The sequence below is a fragment of the Ovis canadensis genome, chromosome 12 (assembly GCF_042477335.2).
Source record: "Ovis canadensis isolate MfBH-ARS-UI-01 breed Bighorn chromosome 12, ARS-UI_OviCan_v2, whole genome shotgun sequence".
Lineage (NCBI taxonomy): Eukaryota > Metazoa > Chordata > Mammalia > Artiodactyla > Bovidae > Ovis > Ovis canadensis.
The window spans coordinates 74,159,208-74,184,841 of NC_091256.1; the positions used below are offsets into that span (position 1 = coordinate 74,159,208).

At 41.8% G+C, this 25,634-nt stretch overlaps 2 pseudogenes; both read right to left on the reverse strand.

The window, feature by feature from the left end:
* Positions 1-464: 464 nt before the first annotated feature.
* Positions 465-2,800, reverse strand: LOC138416260 (regulatory solute carrier protein family 1 member 1-like; annotated as a pseudogene).
* Positions 2,801-2,859: 59 nt separating this feature from the next.
* LOC138416261 (protein DDI1 homolog 2 pseudogene) lies at positions 2,860-3,567 on the reverse strand (annotated as a pseudogene).
* Between the last annotated feature and the right edge of the window lie 22,067 nt (positions 3,568-25,634).

Below are 25,634 nucleotides of genomic sequence, written 5' to 3' on the forward strand. Positions count from 1 at the left end.
CTACCAGGCTCCTTGGTCCATGGAATTCTCCAGGCAAGCATACTGGAGTGGGTTGCCATTTCCTTCTCCAGAGGAATCTTCCTGAACCAGGGATCGAACTTGCATCTCTTTTGTCTCCTGCACAGGCAGCCAGATTCTCTACCACATTGCTACCCTGCAAAGGAAAATATATAATACCATCAATTTTATTCCAGAATACATCATCTTAATGATAATAAAAAGCTTTTGTATGCACATAAGTGCCAATACATTTTTGAAGACCCAAATTTTAACAAATAGAATAGACAAATTCATAAGACAAGAAATCATAGAGTACTTTGGCCAAAAAATTAAAAAATCTGGCTCAACATTCTGCTTGTTGGTTTTACATATACTGTATAAACAGTGAGTATGGATGTGACTGTTACAGCTTTTTTAAAGGAATGAAATAATGTCTAGCTCACTTTTCCGAGGTTATACAGGAACTACAATGCTCTTTGACAGCAAACAAGAAGTGCAAAGTCTGCACTTCCACCATCTCAGAGCAAAGCACCAAGAACTTCCTGCAAAAGATAGCCAGCACAGAGAATCTGGTCAATGTCTGCAGCAGGAAAAATTAATAGTGCAAGAAAGGAGGGATGTGATGCATGGCTGGGAGGAGGTTCAAATTTCAGAAGTGTCTCTGCAGCTTCAGAACATTTTCTCTGGTCTCAGGCCTGTCTGCCACTGGATTCTGTGTGCCCTGATCTAAATCTTTAACCAATATGAACCTGGATGACGATGATTCAGTTTGCTCAGGAGTTTGATTGAGAGCATCCTCCTCACTTGCTAAAACTCTGGGTGAAATTCCTATCCCGAAGATGCAGTGTAGCTGATTAGATATTTTAGCTGAGGCTAGAGTGGCAGAGGGTTTCCCTGGTGGCTCAGAGGTTAAAGCGTCTGCCTGCAATTCAGGAGACCTGGGTTCGATCCCTAGGTCAGGAAGATCCCCTGGAGAAGGAAATGGCAACCCACTCCAGTATTCTTGCCTGGAGAATCCCATGGACAGAGGAGCCTGGTGGGCAAGAGTCCACAGGGTCACAAAGAGTCAGATATGACTGAGAGACTTCACTTTCACTTTCAGAGTGACAGAACTGCTCTCATTTATCAATTCCCTTGGGGACTTGGGGACACCTTCCTTATTAGTTACCAGGTCATCACCTGGACCCCTGAAGTTAATATTTTCTACATCTTCTACTCCAGCTGAAGTGTCTGTTAATTCTTCTGTCTTCATAGATATGGCCTAATGAAAGGAGACTTGTGAACACTGATCACTCTGGGTAGCTGTAAGAGGATTGTTTGGGGACCATCTTTCAGAAAGGTCTCTAATACCTGTCTGGCCCTCAGTTACTGTCTCTGATTGACAGATAACATCTTCAGATGTACTTTCTGAAGCTGGTTTACTACAAAAGACCAAAAATTCATTTAGTTCCTTTAAGGCTGCTGTTATAGATAGCCCTCTGTTGACTCCGCAGAGGGCTAACTGCACAGAGACTTAAATAAACTTATATTCATTTGTTCAACATTATTTTCTGGAAGCTGTACATCCTGAATGGAAATGAACTTACTAAAAATTTCAGAGGAAGGGTTACATTTCTACTTCCAAGGGACTAAGGTAAGATCAGATATACCAATGTTCTTGACATTAGTATTCTGATTGCCTGCTGAATTAAGCATAGCAACTAGGGATTGTTCTACTGTATCTATTTACATAAGCGTTTCTGAATTTGAGGAGCCAAAACATCCTGCTGCTAAAATTCTACCTGAAGGTAGAATATTTTTCTCTTAGCCTGTCTCCTTTCACTGTAGTTTCCAAACAAACACTTCTTGTTGATTCTGTTACCTTTCTTCAAGAAATTCAAGGTCTTCTGTGTTACAAAGATATGCTCCATCATGTGAAGCATTTTGTTGTGTACCCTCATGCTGTTCATTCCTTGGTTCTTCATGTTGCTGAAGGCTATTTACTTGACTCAGGTACTGATATTCTGAATGCCAATCGTTTTCACCTATAAGCCTCTGAAGTTCTAGCTTCCTAGTATTTGTGACAGATAAACTAGCTTTCTGTCTTGTGTGGAGATGATGAGGCCCTGGGTGTTTCTTTCAGCTTCCCAGGTGGCTCCAGGTATAGAATTTGCAGGAGATGTGGGTTCCATCTCTAGGTCTGGAAGATCACCTGGAGGAGGAAACAGCAACCCCACTCCGGTATTCTGATGGGATAATCTCGTGGACAGAGGAGCATGGTCAGCTACAGTCCATGGGGTCGCAAAAAGCCAAACACAACTGAGTGAGTGACCAGACACATGCTTCTTTCGGCAGATTTCTCTAGGTCATCTGCACCAATGACTTCTTTGAGTGAATTCTGCAAAGGAATAGCTGTACTCTGGTTTGCTGGAGCACTGTCTGCTGAAGAAGCACAATCAGAATGGTCCTGTAGAGGAAGATGTTGTTTCATTTCTGATTATCTGGAATTCAGCTGAAGCCTTCAATGTCTTCACAACTTTAGGTTCAATGCTGTCTGGGTCACTGGGCTTGATGGTGGGGTCGGGGGCGGGGGGTGGCGGGGTAGGCTGAAGCAGAGACAGAATCAGTAAGACTTAAGAAGTACCAGTCACAAGTCTCTGTCGGGAAGGATGGGCTTGATAGTTAAATGCATTTGAAACTGGTGATGATATTCCCAGTGAGTTAGTTCCTTCACTGTTTTTTTCCTCTGGTCTGGGGCCCACTCCAGCTGCAGTACACACATACTATATATATACACATTATGGATTCTGACACTCTGCATCTTCCACCGATTTCTGAAGGGCTTCTGCTAATTCTTGGTCTGCAGTCTCCTCTGGCCTCTTACCTGGCCCCATATGCCAATGGGGTACACTCTGGTAACTCTCCCTCGGGAAGGAAGATGGTCTGTGAGCCTGTGGTGCTCATCATGAGTACATTTTTCTTGAGGTCAATGGAACATTGATGCCATTTTAACATATCCAGTCCTGGAAGCATGTCTACAGGTTCTTCCTAAAGTATAGAGAAGGAACAAGCCAGGAAATCTGCTTCGTTTTGAACCCGAACTAGATGTACCCATTCAATAATCTTCTGGGAGCCCATTCCTTTGGCCATCTCTGCCCACCAATAGTCCACCAGCTTCATTATATTACAGCTTTCTGCACAAGCTTGGTTCATCATAATCATCTGGGCACCTGAGTCAACAAACACTTTCACAGATTGTCCATTCACTTCGTAGTTAATACAAAGCATCATTATTCAGCCCAAACTTTCCAGAGCCTCTTCCTCCTCCTCTTTCTTATTGCCATGTTTTCCTCAATGTTCTATTACCTTGTATCTTCTATTTCTGCCTGGGTTTCAAGATTATAAGGGTCCACAGAAGAGACAAACCCTTTCTTGCTCTCTCCTTGTGGCTCCATCAGGACCCTAGAAAATTTCTCAAGATCTCCTCTGAGCAGAACATCTGCCAGGGGTGGGTTATGTTCCTTCAGCAAAGACAGCTCAGAGGGGATTGGCAAGCAATAGGTCTCAGAGCAAGGCTGGATTGCCCAAGCGCTAAAGCTACTTCTCCAAGAGATGAGTGGGACTGCTGGGCTCCTTATAGCTGGCGCTATGGGAATTTTGGGGTTTTGGTTTTAATTTTTTTTCCTTGAAGGTTGATTTTATATTAAGAGGTGAGTCTTTCATACGTATAAGTAAAATAGGCTATAAAAAATAAGTACCTCAAAGTAAAATGGCTCTTAGCATACCTCCCCGTACCCACCTCTCTCTTCACACCTCTCACTTTAGGAAGTACTGTTGACTGAAAGTATCCAGTTGTACTTCTTTGAAGAAAGCATTCTGACAGACGACGGAGTCTGTTGGGTACGTTTGGGAACTGCACCGGAGGTCGAGGGTCAGCTTTCTCCTTCCGCCGTAAAATCCCAGCGCCGCCATCTTGTAAGCCTTAAGCAACCCATGACCCCTGGTGGTCTGTGAGGTCTTTCAGCAGAGACGGTGTGTCTCTCAGCTGCAAGGAAGTCGGATTCCAGCCCGCACAGCGCGGGAGGTGTGCAAGTCGGCGTCGACCTGGAGGGGAAATGTCACCTCGAGGAAGACCCTCTGCACACAGTACACGGTGAGCAGCCTGGCCCTGGTGGACCCGGCTGGGCGTCGGGACGTCAGGGCGGCGGCGGGGCCAGGCTGGTGCTGCAGGCAGCGGCCCAGGCGCCCGCTCGCCTGATAGTTGTTCCCCTCCCTGAGGTAGCTCGGTGACTCCCTGAGGTAGCTCGGTGACTCCCTGAGGTAGCTCGGTGACTCCCTTGGCAAGCGGGGCCGCCACCACCCCCTGTGAAGCCGCTCGCAGTTTTACTTGAAAGATTGCTGCTCAGGGCTGTTATCTGCTTAAGTAGATGATGGGTGGAAAGTATTGACTCATACTTCCTTTTCTGGTTTTTGACGTTGTTCTTCTGAAACCGAGACACTAGAGTTTTCTGTTTCTTGGCTTATGTGTAAGAGAGGGGAGAGAGTTGGAAGAAAGGATGGGAGCACCCCTTCTTAGGGGAAAGACTGAAATGATAACTATGACCTTGCCATGAGAGATTATCCTGAAACAACAACCTTTAGACCATGTTTTAAGACTGGAAGTATTATATCCATACTCCCCCTCCAAAGCCCCCTGTTTTTAAGCACCTTTTTTAAAAAAGTCTTTATTGAATTTGCGACAGTATTGCTTCTGCTTTAGGTTTTGGTTTTATGGCTAGGAGGCATGTGGGATCTTAGCTACTCGACCAGAGATTCAACACACACTCCTTGCCTTGGAAAGGGCTGCTAGCCTAAACCACTGGGTCGCCATGAAAGTCCCTATAACCATACTCTTATAAACTGTTTCACCTGCTTCTTCATTGCAGCTGAAGATGAATTTAGAGATCTGACCCTAACCTCTACACAAATCTTAATAATAAAAAACAATGTCAATTAAATGGATCATAGATCTAAATGTGAAAGCTAATACTGTACAACTTCTATAAGAAAGCATAGAGAAATTTTGTGACCAAAATTAGGTAAGGCCAAAATTTCTTAGATTTAGCACACACACACACACAAAACATGAAAGGGGGATTCTCCGGCTGTTCAGAGGTTAGGGCTCAGCACTCTCACTGCTGAGTTTCCTGGTTCTATCCCTGGTGGGGAACAAAGATCCCACAAGCTGTGAGACCAAAAACTAAATAAACAAATAAAACTTAAAAAAAAATTTTTTTTAGGTCAACTGAAAAAAAAGGAAAAATTGATAAATTGCATGTCATCAAAATTAAACATTTTAATTTCATCAAAATTAATCATTTGCTCTTGCACAAAAATGTCAACTGCATTGATTAATTCATTTTAAATAGTCATTAAATGTCTATCATGTGCCAACACCCTTTTAGGTGTTGAATTATGGCAATGAGCTGGATTCCGTCTATTACACTGGACTTGCAGAAAAATGAAAATCTTTCAAAGATTTTCAACAAATGAAAAACACGAAGCAAAGAAAAGTTTATTAACACAAGCATCCCTGCTATATGTTTTTAAGTTTTTTGTTTAAGTACATGGACAGGATGCAATACCAGGAAATAACGGGAAAAATACTGACAAATAAGTATGTGCATTATCATTTGGTATTTGTTGAATCTTGTATCATCTGAGCAAGAATCCTAGGGATGTGGATGCAGGATAAAGAACATTAGCGCTTTGGAGGATGCTCTGAGGCCACTTTTCGCTCCAGATTGTGTACTGTGCTGTGGGACTTGAGAATTAGGCAACCACGGGTTAGATGATTAGTTCATGCCATGAGCTGTGGGATCTCAGATTGTGATGAAAATGCCTAGCTTGTAGAGTTGTTGTAAGGATTAATGAGGTAATAAATGCGCACTGCATGACTATACCTCAGTAAAAGGAAACTCACTGGATGATGACAGTGATTATCATAATAGAATCCAATCAGTTTCTAAAAGTTGACTGGACTGAAAAAGTCACCTGTTAATTTTGAGAAATATGCCTGCTTCCCTAGGATTTACAGGAGGATTGGGGCACTTCCTTTCCTCTCCCCATCCTGTGTGCATGACAGGTATCACTAACCAACCCACCGCAGCACTCTTCAGTTAGCCTAGATCAGGCTTCAGAGTCCTCTCCAGGCAGACAACTCTCCAGTTAGCACTGGAGATAAATGTATCTGCCATTCCTAACTTAAGGGTTCAGTAGACAACTGAAGAATGACTATAATTTTATTTTTCTTACAAAGGCCCAAGTTAAGCCTAACAAGGGATGACTAGGGGTTCTAGAAGGTGCTTGGCCACAATAAACTACAAGTTTATATCCTAAATAATCAGTCACTGGTTGACTTTTTATTTAAACTGTGTTTTGTTCGTTCTAAATTCAAAAATAAGTGATTGATCATTTACCCAACTCTTGGGATTTCTTGAAAGTAGGTCTTTGACTTTTCAAGTCTAGAGCCACATACCTGCCATCTCATTTTATAATTAGAGGGATTGTTCTAGGTTAGGAGGCCCTTGAGCTCTATCTGTCAGGAAATAGCTCCATGAGGCAGAAAGATAACCTGTCAGGTCAGTGTTCTGGTAATCTGACTCAGCTTAGGCAATGATGCTCAAAAGGGCAGAAGCTCCCTTACGGCATGGTTCTCAGCCTTGGCTACTGCATAGAATCAACTGAAACCCCTAATGACCAGGAATCGGTCTTGACCATTAACATATCAGAGGCTCTGCAGATGCTACCCAAGTGTCAGTATTAAGTTAAAGCTCTTACGGTAATTCCGTGTGCAGCCAAGGTTAAGAATTATTGTTCTAAGGTGTTTTGGAAATTTACAAGGTGTCTGTATTGTCCCAATAATTGGGACAGAGATTATTACTGGCATTTTTCTTAGCAGAGATATGGATGAGATGTTGTAATGTCTTATAATGCCTAGGACAATTCCTTCCCAATAAAAAAATTGCCCTACCTTTTGAATGTCCTACTGGATATCAATATGGTTGAAAAACTTGTATGACCTGGAACTTAACTGTACCTTACAAATAAACACAAAGTATTATTTGCATGTTTTTAATTCATACACACAAAATTTTCCTGGAATGCAATCAGCATTTAAATCAAGGTAAAATTTTACTTTATTTAGAAATTTACTAGGAGTTGCTTACCTTGTCAGATAATCGTATCACCAATATCAGCGCTACTTGTGGTATTTGAGTTGTCAGCATTTATAGCTGTGGTTTCCGTGGTGATGCTATATATAGGTGACAGTATCTGATGATCTCTTTGTGCTTGAATGTTTAGATATTGCAATGTATACTACTTTCAAGGAAGACCAGGTTTTTTTTTTTTTTTAATGGCTAAAACAGTTAATAAGTTTTATCACAGGGTCAGTGCTTTGGGATCTCAGAGATTTTGCCCCTGGAGATATGCTAGTATGACTGGACACTCTTAGGGTCTTTCAAAGTGGAGCCAGGCAACACCTTTTCCTGTTTGTGTGTTGTTTGTTTTTTCAACTGTCTTTTGCCTTACTATCACCCTTCTATCTCATTCTTGCCTCCATGTAAACTTGTGAGAGCTATGGCTTCTCTTTAGGAAAACCTTAACTAGGCATTCTGTGCTTTTATGAACAAAAGAACTAAAACTATTCTTTTGGGGCTCATCCATAAATCTTAAAAGCTAGCCTCTTAACATTTCCTTTCCATTTTCCATCCAACCTTGACTTTGCTTACCTTGAGTACTGTATTTGCTAGTGAAGAGATTCATTTCCCTCATTCAGGGGGACACCATCTAATGTTGCTGTCAGAGTCCATCCAATCTGTGCCAAGTAAACTGTCACGTCTTGTAAGCATAACATACTAGGGTCTTTGTCCAGGAGCAATCCTCTGTGTAACCCAGTTTTTCACTGCGAGGACCTTAAGTACCATAGTAGGAAGTGGTGGGGAGGGGTTCATAGCCAGCTGTAGATTTCCAGCTGAGGAAGCACTGAAAAGGTAACATAATCCCATATTACAAAACTTCATATTTTGAATAGGATAATAAACCATTCCGTATAGAGGAAAATCCATCTAAATGTTAAAGACCCTCCAGAATGAAGGTTTCACAGTGAGTATCCGACACCATCTAGTAATAGAATTTCTTCTTATTTAAGGAGAATGAGTATTTCTTGAGTACTAATTAACAGCTGGGAATAGTATTCAGGCGTTTATAGTCATTGTCTTCACTAATTCTCCCCAAAGCACTTTGAGCTAAGAACCAGCAAGCCATTTTACAGATGAGAAAACTGAAATTCAGAGAGGTTAAGTTACTTGACCGAGTTAAGTGGCAGAATCTAGACAACCCTAGTATGCCTAGCTTCGTGGTTCATGAGATCAGTTGCCACGCTTTAGGCTGCACTGCCTTCCCTAACACGTTGTATGTGCTGTAGTTTGCACCTGCTTCCTTGTATTTGCTCCTGGCATATCTTGTAGTCTTACTCAAAATCCTGTGTTTGATCAGAGCCCCCAGCTAACTGGACCAATGAGTGCTGTCCCTTGGAAATAAAATGTGAGTCACAAATAGGAGCCACATTTGTTCATTTTAACTTTCCAGTAGCCACATTTTAAAAGGTAAAAATAAGTAGATGAAATTAATGTTACTATGTTTTATGTAACCCAGCACATCCAAAGTGTTATAATTTGAGCATGTAATCAATATAAAAATTATTAATGAAATAATTTTCACTTTTGTACTATACCTTCAGAAGATGTTATATAATTACACTTTAAGCACCTCTCAGTTCAGACTATACCCACATTTTAATTGCTCAGTGTGGCTAGAAGCTACTGAGTTGGACTTCACAATCTCGATGCAGAGATCTCAATCCTCATAATAATCTTAGGTGTTCTTCAGAGATCAGGAAAGAAAGAAAGAGCAAGTTTCTAGTTATTGTCTTGATTTAGTACAAGAAAAGAATAAAAGGAATAAACTCTACAATTTGCATCTACAACTATAGTCATATTTGCCTGAGAGAAGATGAGCAGCTGAATGATGAGTCTACGCCATTACATGATGTTCTCTTAGAGGGATGCTTAACACAGAAGATCAGGAAGTCCCAGACCCTGTCCAAAGGGTATCTAAAGGGTGACCCATGAAGCCAGCTCACCAAGGGCATCCAGTTGGGTCGCCATCAGCTCTCAGTCCTCACATTCACTCTCACACCTGCCCCAGCATGAGAGGCAAGGTGCATGAGCCAGCCCTCAGGAGCATGGCACAGGCTCTGTTCTTCATACACTGATTCTTATATCTGAAGAGCAGAGCGAAACCTCAAACCTCCCCTGCCCCCCAAACCTATGGAGAATCCTCTACCCTAGTGTTTCACAGACTTTTGCACACATCACAGTCACCTGGAGGCCTTGTTAAAACTCAGATTGCTGGACTTTAGCCAAGAATTACTGATTCAGGGAGTCTGGTCTAAGGGCCTGTGAATGTGCATTTGCAGTAAGTTTCCAGGCGATGCTGCTGCTGCAGGTCCAGGGACCACACTTTGAGAACCAGCACCCGATCCTAAAGAATCAATAAATAATTCAAGAGCAAGAACAAATCTAAAAGGCACAGGTACCATTTTCACCCTTAATGAGACCAATATGATTTTTACATCACTGATGTGTTTGACTATTTTTCCCCTGCCTCCCATTATCTCCTCTAGTCCAGGAAGGGATAACGTGATCATGATGAGAAGAGACAACATTGAAGGGAAGAAATTAAGCGGGGTGGGAAAGCTGAAGGGAAATAAGGAGAAGGATTGCGACAGATCACTGGGAGTTCAGGATGGTGGAAAATCACGTGAAACCGGTACTCAGAAGGAAAAAGAGCAGCAACACCCCCCCCCCCAACCCCGCCCGGCCCATTCCCCTCAGCTAGGACAGATGTACAGATTAGAGGCAAGTTTGCCAAGTCACAAAGGCATCTCAACAAAGATGATTTTCCTCTTTGCTTTTGAAGGGGGGACACTGTGTCTGAACTCCGTGTGACAGCAGTCAGTAGCAAATACATCAAAGGGTCTGGGACACCCTTTGGTGTGAGCTTCTTCATTTCTAACCTCTCAGGGCACCTGGATGTTAAAAGGAGGGCCAGTGAGACTTGCTGAGTTTCAAGCAGCTGGGAATTTGGAATGCATCTCTGGAGATACATGCTGAGCCTGGCTCAGAACTTCCAAGAAAACTCAGTGGGAGGGAGGAAAAACAGTGCAATGACATGACGCCTGGTAGGGCTTGCCTCGGCCTTGCTGAATCGCCCAGAGATTGCGTTCCAGCTGTACTGCAGTGACCCAATGTTCCAGTAAACAAGGGAGGATGGACAGGACAGACCTCAGATCAGTCTACGCTGAGGCTTTTAAAATAGAACACAGGGGGCTAGCTGGGTGCGGTCGGGGTTTGGCGGGGGTTGTCTTTGTGCGTTTCCTGGATCAGGGCGGTACACCCACACCACCCACCAGACACACATACACATCCTCACTTCCAGTGGAACTTGGACAAATATCAAATTATCAGTTGGTCTAATCTGCAATGGTCAGAAACTAGTGAACTCCTTTAGGACGCCTCCCAGGAACCCCAGAACAGGAGTGTTCAAAGGGGCCACTGAGTCAGGCCAAGGCAGGCTACTGACTAATACTGTCCACTCCCTAAGCAATACTTCTGCCTTCCAGAAAGAGACCTGCTGCAGACAAGCACAGTCAGTCAGTCCATTTCCCCATTTGATTTCATGGTACAAAACAACTGACTGATGATCCTATGATTCCTTGTTTTTTTTTTCCTACCCTCCCTGCCTCACCCCTCCGTGTCTCACGCCTATTTTCTTCACTTCATTTCACCAGCCAGTGAATGGGCTTAAGTAGAAATCAGAGGGACTCAGTAAAAATATGAGGAAGAGTACTTGGGCTTAGAGAACAAGGTTTTGGAAGTTCCTTCTCTAAGTGTCCGTCTGCCTGGAGCTTTGCAGCCTTATTAGCATAGATAGGTTCCCCCTACCATCACATCAATGTGTGAGTGATACTTTGGATTCCACATGACTACTGGGTGACCAAATGATTTATTGTCCGCACTGAGACTTCTCTGAGAATTAGAGGGGGTGGATGCTATTGAAACTTCTGGGACAAAGCCCTTACCCAGGACATGTGGCCACCTGCATGACTGGTGGGTTCATTTCTCATCCTACATGTCACCATCCCACCTCACATCACAAGTTATGTTTTTATTGTGGCCAATTTGTCCTTTCCCTTTCCTGGTTTTTGACCAACTATTCCTTTATTTTCTCAGATAACAGTGATCTTCAGGTGATCATTAGATCTCTGTGTTGAAGTGGGGAAAAGTCAGGTTTAAAAAACTCCTCATAGGAAACGCTGTATGACTCCTCCACTGAAGGTCTGGGTGGTGTTTTCCAGCAAACTCCAGAAGCTGGTTTTCTATTCCAGAGACTTACTTCATTCTGAATTTTAGTGCCCAGTGAGTATTGTCGGCTTTTACTCACCAAAAGGTCACGCCCCAGTTTTTGGACAAGCAGAACAACATGAAAAATGGTAATGATGTCTTGAGTACTCGTGGCAGGAAAAAAAGCCTTTCTCATACTGTTCCTTCAGAATGAGGATAGTAGGCCCAGGCTCCTTTCTGTTTCTCTAGTGTGTGCGGATTATTTCTAATGTTTATAGCCACTCTGTAAAGTTCTAATTATCCTCATTTTATTGACCAGGGCTGTAAATTGAAGCCGGAGAAAGGAAGTCGGCAAATAGTGTGTGTGCCTGCTCAGTTGCGTCCCACTCTGTGTGACCCCATGGACTCTCACCTGCCAAGCTCCTCTGCTCATGGAATTTTCCGGGCGAGAATACTGGAGTGGAGTCACATTTCCTTCTTCCGGGCATCTTCCTGACCCAGGGATCAAACCCAAAGAATCTCTGGGGTCTCCTGTATTGGCAGGTGAATTCTTTATCACGAGCGCCACCTGGGAAGCCCCAGCCAAGTCGTATCCATATCCAGATTTACCTGGTCCCAGAACGCATGCCTGTGCTCCACCAGGCCGTCCATGTACCTGCCTTTGCAAATCAGACTTGAGTTCCTTCCCAGGGACTGTAGGACCCATAGACGCTTTCGATGGCAGCCTTCATACAATGCTGAGGCCCTCTCTCATAATTGGCTAGCTTAGAATAACCCCCTGATGGACACTTGCTTATTCTTCAGAGACCCATTTTTCTTTCTTTTCCATTATGTTTGGTGATGATTTCATAGTCCCGCCAGCCCTGCTTACTGCACATCGAGACTCTGGCAGCCCCAGAAAAGTACTGGGTGTGACAGCACGTGGGCTGGGGGTCTGGCAGTTTTGGCTAAAGTTCAGAAAGGTCAGAAAATCTCAGACCCGGTAATAAAGATTAGATTAAAAACAACAGTGAGATGAAAGGTGTAGTGACTTTGGGTCTAAGTCTCCTCTAGGAGCAAGACTCAGTAGCAAGCAAAGGCCTCCCAGGCTAAGCACCTGCCAGGGCAGCATTCTGTGCATGGAAGCAGGGAACACGTCTGCTTAGAGCTGGGACCAAGTTGATGGATACTAGGATAGACTAATTACCTGAAGTTCTGAATGTCCTTCCTCATCCCAACTGACTTACCTCTGATCATTCTGCCAGGTGTATACGTTTCTCTAGCCCTAAAAGACCATTTCTCACAATGCCTGACTTCCTTCCCTTCCCCTGCCTCTTTCAAAATATAGCATAGTGTGCCCATGAGCATGGGCTTGGAAATCAGATACCCCTGGGTTTGCATCTATTGGCTGTGTGACTTTGGGCATGTTCTAACTTTTGTTTGTAATCCTCATCCATCAAATGAGGATGATAAGTAGAACCTACTAGAAGGATTAAAATAAGTAAAGTTATCATTCATCTGTTATAGGGTAAGCATTCAACAAATGATTAGTGTTTATATTACTGCTGTTGCTATGGCTTGAGGTTGGCATAAGTTCTTCCTCCAGAATCCTCCAGCTCAAGTGCAGTAGGAACGGAGAGCATGTAAGAGATAAAAGGACTCTAACATCCATCTAGTTCAACTTCTTCACTTGGGAAGGAACCTCATGTTCAGAGAAGGTTAATTGGCTTGTCCATGGTTATTTGCCTAAATAGTTCCAACCTTCATATAAGGGAGTTAATTAGTTAAAGCAGGAGAAAAAGCTTTGGCTTTGGAATCAGACACGTGAATTTGTTTTCCACTCGCCAGCTAGGAGGTCTTAGACAAGTGACTTGACCTGATTCTGCCTCATTTCCTCATCTTTGACAATGAGTTACTTGAGCCAGTCTCCCAGGATTGTGGAGAGGATTTAGCAGGCTGGTATAGATCATGTACCCAGTGGGCACTAGTTGCTTGGTTCCCCACACATCATTAGAACATTCCAGGGCCAATTATTACAGTAAAGCCTAGTAGAAGGGAGTGAGTGCAAAATGGAGCTTGGAAGCACAGTGAGCTTTGCCTGAAAGTTGAAATTGGGACACTGAGAAATAACTTTTGCTTATCAATCTGCAAATGCCCACTTTACAGAAAGTTGGATGCATTAATCAGACAGGAATCCCGTCTGATGAGGCTGAGAGCAGAGACTGAGAAGATGATCTGTGGTCTGACCTAGGACTCTAAACGAGGGAGAATGAAGAGAGCTGGGGCTGGAGTGGAGGAGAGTCGTCGGGGAAGATAATCTTGAGGACTTTAAACTGATCTTGTAGAATATCTTCCAAAACAATTTTGAAAGCACCCTGGTTTTTAGACACAATTTGTATTTTGAATTGGTAACACAAAGTAGGGGGTGGCTTTGAGATGGGTGGCAATTTTTTCAAATGCAGTGGTTTTAGAATAGGGAGCACAAGGCAAGTTTCGGAATGTAAAGTGAGTTCTCATGTGGGTTTGTTCCAAGATAACTATGGAGAAGGACATAGATACTCCACAGAAGCTCAACCCCTGAGTGATCTGATTACAGGTTTTGAAATGGACCCAGGGGTAGAAATTGGAAACTTAAAATGGAAAGGCAGAGGAGAAGCAATTTTGCAACTAGACAAATGACTGACTCTAGAAGTCCTCTGGGGGAGAAAAAGGTTTGGAAAATGTTGTATAAGCCTTTTCTAAATGCCCCAGGGGAATTAGAATGTACTTTTCTAGGGATAATTAGGGTAAGATTGATTGAGTCTGAGAGAGGACTGTGGCCTTGTGCTTGTAATTCACCCAAATGCTGGGTGACCTGTGGAATGGAGAGTAGTGATGATTACCCTCAGTGGAAGCAAAGTATATGGCCCCGTTTAACAAACAAACAAGTGAGCAAACACAGCAGAGAAATTTGTTCTCAAACTATAAACTTCTTAAGTATTGGGCCTATGTTCTTGTTACCTGTAGTCCTAGTGCCTGCCAGAGGGAACACATTCCATAAATATTTAAATGAAATAATGGCTTGGCTGCCTTAGAAGATAGTGAGTTTACCAGCATACGAAAAGTATTCAAACAGTAGTCATGCAGCAGGAACTGTAGAGATGGTTTCAAGATCTTTGGGGTATAACTGATAATCTTTAGCAATCCTAAGATTCTGGGCCTCCAGCATAGTATAGCAATTCTCTATAACAGTTGGATCTGATTTGAACATTGGGGTCCCGAGTAATGATTATGAAAATGTTCAAGGAACTCCAGAGAAGAATGAATGAACACAGGAAAACACAACAATCCAAACTGTATGGGATGCAGTAAAAGCAGTTCTAAGAGGGAAGTTTATAGCAATACAGGCCTACCTCAAGAAACAAGAAAAACCTCACACAATCTAACCTTACATCTAAAACACTAGAAGAAGAATACACAATGTCATCAGAATGAAAGAAACAGTAGAATCAGAGCAGAAATAAATGAAGTAGACACTAAAAAAATAGAAAAGATCAATGAAACTAAGGGTTGGTTCTTTGAAAAGATTAAAAAAAAAACAAACCCAGATAAACCTTTACCCATACTCATCAAGAAAAAGAGGGCCCAAATAAATAAGATCAGAAATAAAAGAGAAGTTACAACTGACAATACAGAAATACAAAGTATCAAAAGAGGTTCAGTTCAGTTCAGTTCACAAGGAGATCCAACCAGTCCATTCTGAAGGAGATCCACCCTGGGATTTCTTTGGAAGGAATGATGCTAAAGCTGAAGCTCCAGTACTTTGGCCACCTCATGTGAAGAATTGACTCATTGGAAAAGACTCTGATGCTGGGAGGGATTGGGGGCAGGAGGAGAAGGGGACGACCCAGGATGAGATGGCTGGATGGCATCACGGACTCGATGGACGTGAGTCTGAGTGAACTCCATGAGATGGTGATGGACAGGGAGGCCTGGCGTGTTGCGATTCATGGGGTCGCAAAGAGTCGGACAAGAGGTTACTATGAACAATATACCAATAAAATGGACAGTGTAGAAGCAATGGATAAATTCCTCAAAACATGCAATCTCCCAAGACTGAATCAGAAAGAAAATATGAACAATCCAATTACCAATAAGGAAATTGAATCAGTAGTTTAAAAACTTCCCCCTCTAAAAAAATCCCCCCTCCCCAAAAACATCCAGGGCCAGATGGCTTCATAGATGAATTCTCTCAAGCATATGTAGAACAGTTAATACCTATCATTCTCCAACTATTCTGCAAAAATTGAAAAAAAAGGAATATTTCCAAACTCATTCTATGAGACCAGCATCACCTTGTTAGCAAAACCAGACAAAGAAACCACAGAAAAGAAAATATCCCTAATGAACATATTTCCAGTGATCATTGATGCAAAAATCCTTGACATCTCTCTCTGCCCCGGGTCGCCGCAGCCTCCATGACTTTCGGGCCTAGTAGCCTGAAGAAAAAAAAAAAAAAATCCTTGACAAACAAAATTCAACAATACACTAAAAGAATCATACACCGTGGTTACATGAGATTTATCTCCTGAATGCAAAGATGATTCAAATCAGTCAATTTGATACACCACATTAACAAATTAAAGAAAAAAAATCATATGATTCAATAGATGCAGAAAAAGCTTTTGACAAAATTAAATATCCATTTATGATAAAAACTCCAAACAAAGTGGGCATAGAAGGAATATACCTCAGCATAATAAAGGCCACAGATGATAAGCCCACAACTAGCATCATACTCTGGTGAAAAACTAAAAGCATTTCCTGTGAGATCAGGAACAAGTCAAGGATGTCCTCTCTCCAGTCAGACCAGAAATATAAATAAAAAGAATCCAAACCAGAAGAATTAAAGTAGTCAGTTTACAGATGACATAATACTATATGTAGGAAATCCTGAAAGTGAAAGTGAAGTCGCTCAGTCATGTCCGACTCTTTGCAACCCCATGGACTGTAGCCTACTAGGCTCCTCTGTCCATGGGATTTTCCAGGCAAGAGTACTGGAGTGGGTTGCCGTTTCCTTCTCCAGGAGCTCTTCCCAACCCAGGGACTGAACCTGGTCTCCCGCATTGCAGGCAGATGCTTTATCATCTGAACCACCAGGGAAGCTCAGAAAATCCTAAGGACACCAAAAAATCATTGAAAGTGAAAGTCGCTCAGTCATATCCGACTCTTTGTGATCCCATGGGCTATACAGTCCATGGCATTATCCAGGCCAGACTACTGGAGTGGGTAGCCTTTCTCTTCTCCAGGGGCTCTTCCCAACCCAGGGATTGAACCCAAGTCTCCCACATTGCAGGCATGTTCTTTACCAGCTGAGCCACAAGGGAAGCCCACAAAGGAAGCCCATAAGGGAAGCCACAAGGGAGTACTAAAAAATCATTAGCACTAATAAATTCAGTAAAGTAGCAGGATACAAACAATATGCAGAAATCTGTTTCTGTACACAAATAGCAAACTAGCAGAGAAATTAACCGATTGTTTACAATTGCATCAAAATGAATAAAATACCTCAGAATATATCTAACCAAGGAAGTAAGAGACTTGTACTTGGGAAACTATAAGACATTGCTGGGAAAAATTGAAGATGACACAGACAGAAAGATATGCCATGCTCATGGATTGGATGAATTAATATTGTTAAAATGACCATACTACCCCCAAGAAATTGACATATTCAATACAATCCCTATCAAATCAATGGCATTTTTCACAGAACAAATAATTCTTAAATTTATGTGGAAGCCTAAAAACCCTGAATAGCCAAAACAGTCTTGAGAAAGAAGAACAAAGCTGGAGGTAATATGCTCCTTTCTAAAGGAGATCAGCCCTGGGTTTTCTTTGGAAGGAATGATGCTAAGGCTGAAACTCCAGTACTTTGGCCACCTCATGAGAAGAGTTGACTCATTGGAAAAGACTCTGAGGCTGGGAGGGATTGGGGGCAGGAGGAGAAGGGGACGACAGAGGATGAGATGGCTGGATGGCATCACCGACTCGATGCATCACCGACTCGATGGACATGAGTTTGAGTGAACTCCGGGAGATGGTGATGGACAGGGAGGCCTGGCGTGCTGCGATTCATGGCATCTCAAAGAGTCGGACACGACTGAGCCACTGAACTGAACTGAATATGCTCCCTAATTTGATACCATACTATAAATCTTCATTAATCAAAACTGTATAGTACTGTCACTAAAACAGACACATAGGTTAGTCTATAGGAAGAAAGAATATGTAATGGGAAAGAAATAGTTTCTCAGTAAATTATGATGGGAAACTGGAAAGTTTGCAAAGGAAGTATGCAAAAAAATCAAACTGGACTTTTTTCTCACACCATATATATTTGTGAAAGTCACTCAGTTGTGTCCGACTCTTTGTGACCCCATGGCCTATACAGTTCATGGAATTCTCCAGGCCAGAATACTGGAGTGGGTAGCCTTTCCCTTCTCTAGGGAAGTCTTCTCAACCCAGGGATCGAACCCAGATCTCCCACATTGCAGGTGATTACTTTACTAGCTGAGTAGTCTTTATATACTTGAAATAGGTTAAAGTCTTAAATGTAAGACCTGAAAGCATAAAACTCCTAGAAGAGTACATAGGCAGTACACTCTTTGACAGCTTTTTTTTTTTTTTTTTTGAGATTTCAGTCAAGGGAGACAAAAGCAAAAATAAATAAATGTTACTACATTAGACTCTAAGGTTTTGCAGAGCAAAGGGCACTATCAACAAAGGCAGCCTACTGAATGGGAGAAGATATTGGCAAATAATATATCCAGTAAAGGGTTAATAACAAAAATGTAAAAAGAACTCGTACAACTCAACATCAGAAAATCAAACAACCAGATTTTAAAAAATGGGCTCAGGACTTGGATAGACATTTTTCCATAGAAGACACAGATGGTCAGTAGGTACATGAAAAGATGCCCCAGATCGCTAGTCATAAGGGAAATGCAAATGAAAATTTCAATGAGATGTCACACCACATTTGTTAGAAAGGCTATCACCAAGAAGACAAAAAATAACAAGTGTTGGTGAGGATGTGGAGAGAAGGAAAACCTTGTGCACTGTTGATGGGAATGTAAATTAGTATAACTACTGTGGAAAACATTATGGAGGTTCCTCAAAAAATTAGAACTGCCATTTAATCCAGAAGTTCCACTGCTGACTCTTTAACCAAAGAGAACAAAAACACTAAGTTGAAAATATATATTCACCCCAATGCTCATTGTACCATTATTTACAATAGGTAAGATATGGATGCAATCTAAGTGTTCATTGACAAATGTATGTCCATTCACATATATATGTGTGTGTGTGTGTGTGTGTGTGTGTGCTCAGTCATGTCCGACTCATTGCTACCCCATTAACTGTAGCCCTCCAGGCTCCTGTGTCCATGGAATTTTCCAGGTAAGAATACTGGAGCAGGTTGCGATTTCTCACTCCAAGGGATCTTCCCGACCCAGGGATCGAATCTGTGTTTCTTGCATCTCCTGTATTGGTAGGAGATTTCTTTACCACTAGTGCCACCTGGGAATCCTATATATGTGCAGTTTGTCCTTTGTTTTTGATTCTCTTTCCTCCTAGTTGAATTTATACCAGTAATAAAATAGTGTTTACTTTTTCTAAAATACAGTCTTGGGAAACAGAGAGATCTTAGCTTAAAGTTTTCTCTTTTTCCTTTACTGTAAAAATTGATTGCATTCTACATCACCAGGCTTCTGTACCATTTGTTTGCTTCTTGCCCTCAGAGGACACTTCTCCACAGGGTGGTCCCACCCAGGCTTAGAGGTTCTAGGCAGGTGGCTCAGATGGTAAAGAGTCTGTCTACAATGCAGGAGACCCAGGTTCAATCCCTGGGTTGGGAAGATTCCCCTGGAGAAGGAAATGGCAATCCACTCCAGTACTATTGCCTGGAAAATCCCATGGACAGAGGAGCCTGGTAGGCTACAGTCCATGGAGTTGCAAAGAGTCGGACATGACTAAGCGACTTCACTTTCACTTTCACAGCTGCCCTAAGCAGTTGGCTGCTGCTGACTCCTCCAGGTTTGCATGGCACCTGGATGTGAAGGTCCCTGCTTGTTGTCTCCTAACCTCCCCATCCCTGGCCTTCCAACATGCTCTAGCTCCTCTGCTGAGCTAACAAGATGCTGCCCTGGTTCTTATACCTGGGCTCCCATCTGCCTGTTACCCACTGTCCATGGAAGAAGTTGGACTTCTCTGGTGGTTCAGCAGGTAAAAGAATCCGCCTTCAGTGCAGGAGAATTGGGTTCAATCCGTGGGTCAGAAGATCCACTGGAGAAGGAAATGGCAACCCACTCCAGTTTTCTTGCCTGAAAAATCCCATGGACAGAAGATCCGGGAGAGCTACAGTCCATGGGGTCACAAAAGTGTTATGACTGAGTCTAAGAACATGACTGAGCAACTAAGCACATGCACCATGGAAGAAGGTATCTTTTTCTGCAGTTGAGCTACATGGCAGAGTAGAACAAAGGATGGGAAAGAAAAAAAATATTTGCTATAGCTTTTATCTTAAAATAATGATCAAGAATGAACTCTGTAAAACAAACGAAAAAGTATTTTAAGTACAAGGCTTAATGGAGCAATCACAATAATGGGAGCTAATACCATGACGCTATAAGCCTTCACCCATTCTGTAAATATTTACTGAATTCCTGTCACCTGGGCATTCAGAACTGAGCCAAACAAACAGGCCTCTGACTGGGGAATTGCCATCCACTAATTATTTATCATTCCAATAAATGCCATCATGACAACCTATGGTAAATGCAATAAAGGAAAAGTCCAGGACACTATAGGAGAGTATAACTAGAAAGTCTGTTTTGGAATGGGAGGTTAGGAGGGGACACTGAACCTAAGACCTGGAAGGCAGGAAAGAATCAGCCAGATGTGGAACATTCTGGTCAGCAGGAACACCTGGGGTAAAAACCTACCCATATGAAAGAAGATGAGAGAGTGTGGTCTGCCAGGAATATGGTGAACAGAGGCGGTGGCTGGTGAGGAAGCAGAGCTAGATCACACACACTGAAGTGGCCACATCAAGGACTCTAGATTTCAACTAAGAGTGATGGTTCAAAAAACTAAGACCATGGCGTCTGGTCCCATCACTTCATGGCAAATAGAAAGGAGAAATGTGAAAACAGCGACAGATTTCATTTTCTTGGGCTCCAAAACCACTCCAGATGGTGACTGTGGCCACAAAATGATAAAATGGTTGCTCTTTGGAAGAAAAGCTATGACAAACCTAGACGGCATATTAAAAAGCAGAGACATCACTTGGCAGTCAAAGGTCCATCCAGTCAAAGCTATGGTTTTTCTAAACAACTACTCCAGTATGACCTCATTTAACCTAATTAATGACATCTGTTGTGTTGTCACTAAGTCATCTCCAACTCTTTTGTGACCCCATGGATTGTAGGCTCATCTCTCCATGAGATTTCCAGGCAAAAATATTTGAATGGGTAGCCATTTCCTTCTCTGGGGGCTCTTCGGGACCCAGGGATTGAACCTGTGTCTCCTGAATTGGCAGGCGGATTCTTTACCACTGAGCCATTAGGGAAGCTCAGTTAGTTACATCTACAAGGACCCTATTTGCAAATAAGGTCACATTCAGAACTACTGGGAATTAAGACATATCTTTTTTAAAAACTAAGTGCTAGGTCTCTTCAGTTATGTCCGATTCTTTGCAGCCCCATGGACTGTAGCCTGCCTGGCTCCTCTGTCCATGGGATTCTCCAGGTAAGAATACTGGAGTAGATTGCCATGCCTTCCTCCAGGGGATCTTCCCAACCCAGGGATCGAACCCATGACTCTTATGTCTCCTGAGCTGGCAGGCAGGTTTTTTACCACTAGTGCCACCTGGGAAGCCAGTTCAATTCATAGCACTAGGTATAAGTTTATATTCTCTTTTAAAAAATTTCCTGAACCTAATTTCTTTTTGTGTAGTTCATGTACAATATTATATATGTTCCAGGTGTACAATATAGTGATTCCCAGTTTTTAAAGGTTATACTCCATTTATAGTTATTACAAAATTTTGGCTATATTCCCTGTGTTGTACAATATATCGTTGTAGTTTATTTTATACCTAATAATTTGTGCCTTCTAATCCCCTTCCCCTTTACTGCCCCTTCCCCCTTCCCTCTCCCTTCTGGTAACCACTAGTTTTTTCTCTATAGCTCTGAATCTATTTCTTTTTCATTATATTCACTAGTTTGTTACATTTTTTTGGATTCTACATGTAAATGCTATCATACAGTATTTGTCTCTTTCTGACATTTCCCTTAGTGTAATACCCTCCAAGCCCACCCATGTTGCTGCAGATGGTAAAATTTCATTCTTTTTATTGCTGAGTAGTATTCCGTTTTGTGTTTGTGTGTATCATATTTTTCATCCATTTATCTGTTGTTAAACATTTAGGTTTCTTCCATGTCTTGGCAACTGTATTTAATGCTGCTATGAACATTGGGGTACATATGTCTTTTCAAATTAGTGTTTTAATTTTCTTCAGATATATACCCAGGAGTGGAATTGCTGGATCATATGGTATTTCTATTTTTAGTTTTTTGAGGAAACTCCATAGTGTTTCCTACAATGGAATTTAACAGTGTTAAGGCTTCCAGTTCATGATCACAGAACAGTTTAACTTTAGGTATGCGTTTTATGTTTTGTCATGTTAAGGTTCTATCAGTTTCTATGTTATTTGAAGTTTTCATGAGGAATGGGTGTTGTAGTTTGTCAAAAGTCTTTTTAATAATCTCCAAAGATGCTAAAATAATATTTAACTTATAACAAATGCTGCTGCTTAGTCACTCAGTCATGTCTGACTCTCTATGGCCGCATGGACTGTAGTCCTCCAGGCTCCTCTGTCCATGGAATTTTCCAGGCAAGGATACTTGAGTGGTGTGCCATTTCTTACTCCAGGGGATCTTCCCAACCTAGGAATCAAACCCACGTCTCCTGTGTCTCCTGCGTCAGCAGACGGATTCTTTACCACTAGCTCCATCTGAGAACCCCTGTAACAAATAGTGTAATGAATTCTGTTAATGAATTTCATAATACTGAACCATCCTTTTTTGTATTCCTAAAAGAAATTCCATCTGATGAATATGAATTATTTTCTTAATATGCTAAAAGATTCTGCTCACTAATACTTTATTTCAGAATTTTTGCTTTAGTTTAGGTATAGGTCTATAGAATTTGGACTTTTTTCCTTTTTTACTTTTACTGCATTTTGGAATTTAGCACTGAGAATTCCTGATCTTTGTTTTTTTCTTTTATTTTTCCCCTGCCCAATTGTCTTTGGGTTTCATTAAGAACTCCTTCTTAAATTAAGACTGTGTCTTACAGCTCTCTCAGTTGTAATCCACTGTTATACTGGAGCCCTGATGGTGTGGTGGTGAGGTGCTGGAGAGGATGTGTTCTATAATCTTATGATTAATTTAGATTTTTAACAAGCCTAAGTCCCTGGGCTGTGACCTTCAGAAATGTATCTCATCATTTTTTTTTTTTCCTTTTCCTTAGACAAAAAGAGTAGGGAGTGCTGGAGCTGACCCCTGTCCCAGTGAGATAAGGGAAAGTAGTTTCCCCTGGAGGGCAGGATTTTGTTGTGAAGAATGCTCTCTGGACATATTTTTAAGTTTTCTTTTACTCTGGGCACACTTGTAAACGGTTATTTTCTCCTTCCCCCTACTAGAAACCCCAGGATATTTTTCTTCACTCTTCAATGTGAAAACCTGGAGGTATAAACTCTTCAAAAATATGGATCGTCCCTAAGCCTGGGAATTAGGCTTAGGAATGTTTTAACTCTCAAGCTAGTCTGTGCTCAGCCCCCAGCAGTTAGTCAAAATCACCATGAAATATTTCTACCAGTTAATGGCTTGAGTGACTTTGATCTTGGCTGTGATATCTATACTTTCATGTCTCTCCAAATTACAGGGTAGACATTTGCCCTATGACTTATCTTCTCTGATGGAACTAAGAAAATCCATTTTTAGTTAGTGCATTTAGCATTTTTCTTTTGTAAGGAGGGTGGAGAAGAGAATGGCAATCCACTCCAGTATTCTTGCCTGGAGAATCCCATGGACAGAGGAGCCTGGTGGGCTATAGTACATGGGGTTGCATAGAGATGAACACAACTGAGCAACTTACATGGGTGGGTCACAGGAGGGTTTTGACAAAACATGGTCCACTGGAGAAGGGAATGGCAAACCACTTCATTATTCTTGCCTTGAGAACCCCATGAACAGTATGAAAAGGCAAAAAGATAACACACTGAAAGATGAACTCCCCAGGGTGGTAGGTGCCCAATATGCTACTGGAGAAGAGTGGAGAAGAATTTCCAGAAAGAATGAAGAGGCTGAGCCAAAGCGAAAACAGTGCCCAGTTGTAAATGTGACTAGTTAGTGATGGAAGTAAAGTCTGAAGCTATAAGAACAGTATCACCTAGGAACCTGGAATGTTAGATCCATGAATCAAGGTACATTGGAAGTGGTCAAACAGGAGATGGCAAGAATGAACGTCGACACTTTAGAAATCAGTGAACTAAAATGGACTGGAATGGGAGAATTTAATTCAGATGACTGTTATATCCATTACTGTGGGCAAGAATCCCTTAGAAGAAATGCAGTCGCCCTCATAGTCAACAAAAGAGTCTGAAATGCAATACTTGGGTGCAATCTCAAAAACGACAGAGTGATCTCTGTTCATTTTCAAGGCAAACCACTCAGTATCACAGTAATCCAAATCTATGTCCCAACCACTAATGCTGATGAAGCTAAAGTTGAACAGTTCTATGAAGACCTATAAGACCTTCTAGAACTAACACCATTTAAAAAAAAAAAACAACAGACATCCTTTTCATCATAGGGGACAAGAATGAAAAGTAGGAAGTCAAGAGATACCTGGAATAACAGGCAAGTTGGGCCTTGGAGTACAAAATGAAGCAGTGCAAATGCTAACAGTTTTGCCAAGAGAATGCAGTGGTCATAGGAAACACCCTCTCCAGCAACATGAGACAACTCTACACATGGAAATCACCATATGGTCAATATAGAAATCAGATTGATTATATTCTTTGCAGCCAAATTGGAGAAGCTCTATACAGTCAGCAAAACCAAGACCAGGAGCTGACTGTGGCTCAGATCGTGAACTCTTTATTGCCAAATTCAGACTTAAATTGAAGAAAGTAGGAAAAACCACTAGACCATTTAGGTATGACCTAAATCAAAACCCTTACAATTATACAATGGAAGTGACAAATCGATTCAAGGGATTAGATCTGATAGAGTGCTTGAGGAACTATGGATGGAAGTTCATAACATTGTACAGGAGGTGGTGATCAATACCATCCCCAAGAAAAAGAAATGCAAAAAGGAAAAATGGTGGTCTGAGGAGGTCTTACGCATAGCTGAGAAAAGAAGAAAAGCTAAAGGCAGATGAGAAAAGGAAATATATACCCATTTGAATGCAGAGTTCCAAAGAATAGCAAGGCAAGATAAGAAAGGCTTCCTCAGTGATCAGTGCAAAGAAATAGAGGAAAACAATAGAATGCGAAATACTAGAGATCTCTTTAAGAAAATTAGAGATACCAAGGGAACATTTCAAAGATGGGCACAATAAAGGACAGAAATGGTGTGGACCTAACAGAAGCAGAAGATATTAAGAAGAGGTGGCAAGAATACACAGAAGAACTATACAAAAAAGATCTTCATGACCCAAATAACCACAATGGTTATCTAGATCACTCACCTAGAGCCAGACATCCTGAAGTGCAAAGTTAAGTGGGCTTTAGGAAGCATCACTACGAACAAAGCTAGTGGAGGTGATGGGATTCTGGCTGAACTATTTCAAATTCTAAAAGATGATGCTGTTAAAGTGCTGCAGTCAGTATGCCAGCAAATCTGAAAAACTCAGCAATGGCCACAGGACTGGAAAAGGTCAGTTTTTATTCTAGTCTCAAAGAAAGGCAATGCCAAAGAATATTCAGACTACCACACAATTGTACCCATCTCACACACTAGCAAAGTAATGCTCAAAATTCTTCAAGCTAGGCTTCAATAGTATATGAACTGAGAACTTCCAGATGTTCAAGCTGGATTTAGAAAAGTCACAGGAACCAGAAATCAAATTGCCAACGTCCACTGGATCATAGAAAAAGCAAGAAAATTCCAGAAA